Below are 3,643 nucleotides of genomic sequence, written 5' to 3'. Positions count from 1 at the left end.
ATAAAAACAAAAAACCTGCACCGCTGCTGAACATTGCAAGTTCCCTTTCACATGCATCAAGCCAAAATTAGAAGGTTTCTTCTGAAGCTCTGTCTCTCTGCACCTTAGTGCTTATTTCCTGGTTAACCAGGAATATTTGATGGAGGAAAAAAATGCCAGTAAACTCATGATTGGTAGTGTGGCCCTTGCAGTCTTTCCCAGTCTGCCGGCTATTACTTATTTTACAGCTTTTATACTCTATTCAGTGGGGGACACAAGGAACCAGAACCAGTAAGTAGCTTTTCTTACCCCTGGAAATAGGCTCACCTTTCCTTCTACTAGACTTTGAGTTTGTGTGAATCTATTTCAGAGCAGGGCTGCGTTTGGGGTGACTGGTTGATGGTTGCTGTGGTTGCCCTTGAGTGCACCGCGAATTTTAAATTTCATCTTCAAAACAGAAATAGTGTCTGTGTTTAGGGTGGAGCTGGGTTTATCAGGTTTTTTCCGCCCCCCAACAACTGCTCTGATTTCAGCTTTGGGCTGGCTCTGAGAATGACACTCTTGCAAGTTGCTTATTATTCAGAGTTTTTAGCTAGGTGAGGCGGGAGGAGGTGTGGTTGGGGTCCATTCTCTGTCGTTCTGGTTAAGCCTCAGTCTTAGGTAGATGCACTGTCCTGAGTCTCAGGGGAGTGGTCTTAGTGATCTTACCCTTCCCCCCACCCTCAGGGACAAAGTTCTGAAGCTGGCCAGTATTTGGACCCCTCCTCCGGCTGCACAGAGATTTCACTGGTATCCTTAGGGCAACAGTATTGCTTCATTCTCTCTAAATGAAAAGTCCCTTTGGAGGAAGGACAGGAAAGCTTTCAGGTGGAATTTCTTGCCTTTCCATAGTGGGGGCTGCCTTGTCTCCCCTCCCCAGTGTTGCCCCTCCAAGAGACTTTATCAGAACTGTAAATTTTTCTCTATGAGGGCCCCGTGGGATTCCTGAGAGAAGGAGTGTGTGGACTTCCCGCTGTATTTGCAGCCTCAGGGACTGCGCTATCTTGCCAGTGCCCACTCAGCCTCCAGCCATTTGCCAGCCCTGGAGGTGTACTCCTTTTACTCGTCCTGCATGGTGACTGCTGCACGTCTCCAGGTAATCCAGCTCACGGTGTGTCTCTCTGAACAGGTGCCCATCTTTCTCTAGATCCTGGACGGGTTGATTGGTGAGTTCAAGAAAAGCTGTCCAGCTTTTTTTCAAGGTAAGTTTGGGAGGTTTATTCAGCTCTCTGCATCTCTGAGCATAAAGCAAGAGTCTCTTTCCTTTTATTATTAAAATTATTTGCAATTGTGGTAAAATATGCATATATAAAGTAGACATACACCTGTGTGTTAGTTGCTCGGTCTTATCCAACTCTTTGCGGCCCCATGGACCGGGGCCCCCCAGGTTCCTCCTCTGTCCCTGGAATTCTCCAGGCAAGAATACTGGAGTGGGTGGCCAATTCCTTCTTCAGAGGATCTTCCTGACCCAGGGATTGAACCTGGGTCTCCTGCATTGCAGGCAGACTCTTTACCATCTGAACCACCAGGGAAGCCCAACTACACAGTTCAATGGTTTTTTTTTTTTTTTTAGAATTTTTATTTTTTTATTTTTTAACTTTACAATATTGTATTGGTTTTGCCATATATCAACATGAATCCGCCACACGCATACACGTGTTACATTCATCTTGTTGTGCAACCATCATCATCACCCGTATCTATTATTTTTTCTGTTATTTATTTTCCATTATGGTTTATTAAGTCAAGTCGCTCGCTCAGTCGTGTCCGACTCTTTGGGACCCCGTGGACTGTAGCCCACCAGGCTTCTCCGTCTATGGGATTCTCCAAGCAAGAATACTGGAGTGGGGTGCCAGTTCCTTCTCCAGCTTCCATTAAATATAGGAGCTCACATACAAACACACATAGACATACACATTCACAACATAGGTTAGAAAACAAGAAAAGATGGGGGGGAAAGAGTAAAGAGAAACAACAGAGAACATGTTAAAACAATGAGATTAGAACGTTTATTCACACCACATACAAAAATAAACTCAAAATGGAATAAAGATCTAAATGCAAGATCTTAAACCATAAAACCCCTAGAAAGAGAATGTTGGCAGGACACTCTTTGGCATAACTCATAGCAATGCCTTTTCCTTTTTTTGGATCTGTGTCCTATGGGCATAAGAAATAGAACCAAAAATAAACAAATGGGACCTAATTAAACTTAAAAGATTTTGCACAGCAAAGGAAACCAGCAACAAAATAAAAAGGCAACCTATGGACTGGGAGAAAATATTTGCAAATAATATGACCAACAAGAGGTTACTATCAAAAATAAATAAACAGCTCACACAAATCAATGTCAGACAAACAAACAACAACCCAATAAAATACTGGGTTCAAGGCCTGAATAGACATTCTTCCAGAGAAGAAATACTTATGGCCAACAGGCACACAGAAACAAGCTTAGCATTGCTTACTACTAGGGAAGTGCAGATTAAAACAACTATGAGGTGTCATTTCACATCCGTCAGAAAGGCTATCATAAAGAAGTATACAAATCACAAATGCTGGAGAGGATGTGGAGAAAAGGGAACACCTGTGTGCTGTTGGTGGGAATGTACATTGGTGTAGCCACTGTGGAAAACAGTATGAAGGTTCCTCAAAACTAAAATTAGCATACCATATGATCCAGCAATCCCACTCTTGGACATAGAGCTGGAAAAAATGAAAACACTAATTTGAAAAGATACATGCACTCCAATGTTCATCAGATCAGATCAGTCGCTCAGTCGTGTCTGACTCTTTGCGACCCCATGAATCGCAGCACTCCAGGCCTCCCTGTCCATCACCAACTCCCGGAGTTCACTGAGACTCACGTCCATCAAGTCAGTGATGCCATTCAGCCATCTCATCCTCTGTCGTCCCCTTCTCCTCCTGCCCCCAATCCCTCCCAGCATCAGAGTCTTTTCCAATGAGTCAACTCTTCGCATGAGGTGGCCAAAGTACTGGAGTTTCAGCTTTAGCATCATTCCTTCCAAAGAAATCCCAGGGCTGATCTCCTTCAGAATGGACTGGTTGGATCTCCTTGCAGTCCAAGGGACTCTCAAGAGTCTTCTCCAACACCATAGTTCAAAAGCATCAATTCTTCGGTGCTCAGCCTTCTTCACAGTCCAACTCTCACATCCATACATGACCACAGGAAAAACCATAGCCTTGACTAGATGGACCTTTGCTGGCAAAGTAATGTCTCTGCTTTTGAATATGCTATCTAGGTTGGTCATAACTTTCCTTCCAAGGAGTAAGTGTCTTTTAATTTCATGGCTGCAGTCACCATCTGTAGTGATTTTGGAGCCCAGAAAAATAAAGTCTGACACTGTTTCCACTGTTTCCCATCTATTTCCCACGAAGTGGTGGGACCGGATGCCATGATCTTTGTTTTCTGAATGTTGAGCTTTAAGCCAACTTTTTCACTCTCCACTTTCACTTTCATCAAGAGGCTTTTGAGTTCCTCTTCACTTTCTGCCATAAGGGTGGTGTCATCTGCATATCTGAGGTTATTGATATTTCTCCCGGCAATCTTGATTCCAGCTTGTGTTTCTTCCAGTCCAGCATTTCTCATGATGCACTCTGCATA

The sequence above is a fragment of the Bison bison genome, unplaced genomic scaffold, assembly GCF_000754665.1.
Source record: "Bison bison bison isolate TAMUID 2011002044 unplaced genomic scaffold, Bison_UMD1.0 scf7180017864038, whole genome shotgun sequence".
Taxonomy (NCBI): Eukaryota; Metazoa; Chordata; class Mammalia; order Artiodactyla; family Bovidae; genus Bison; species Bison bison.
Note: the sequence above shows the minus strand (reverse complement) of the source record.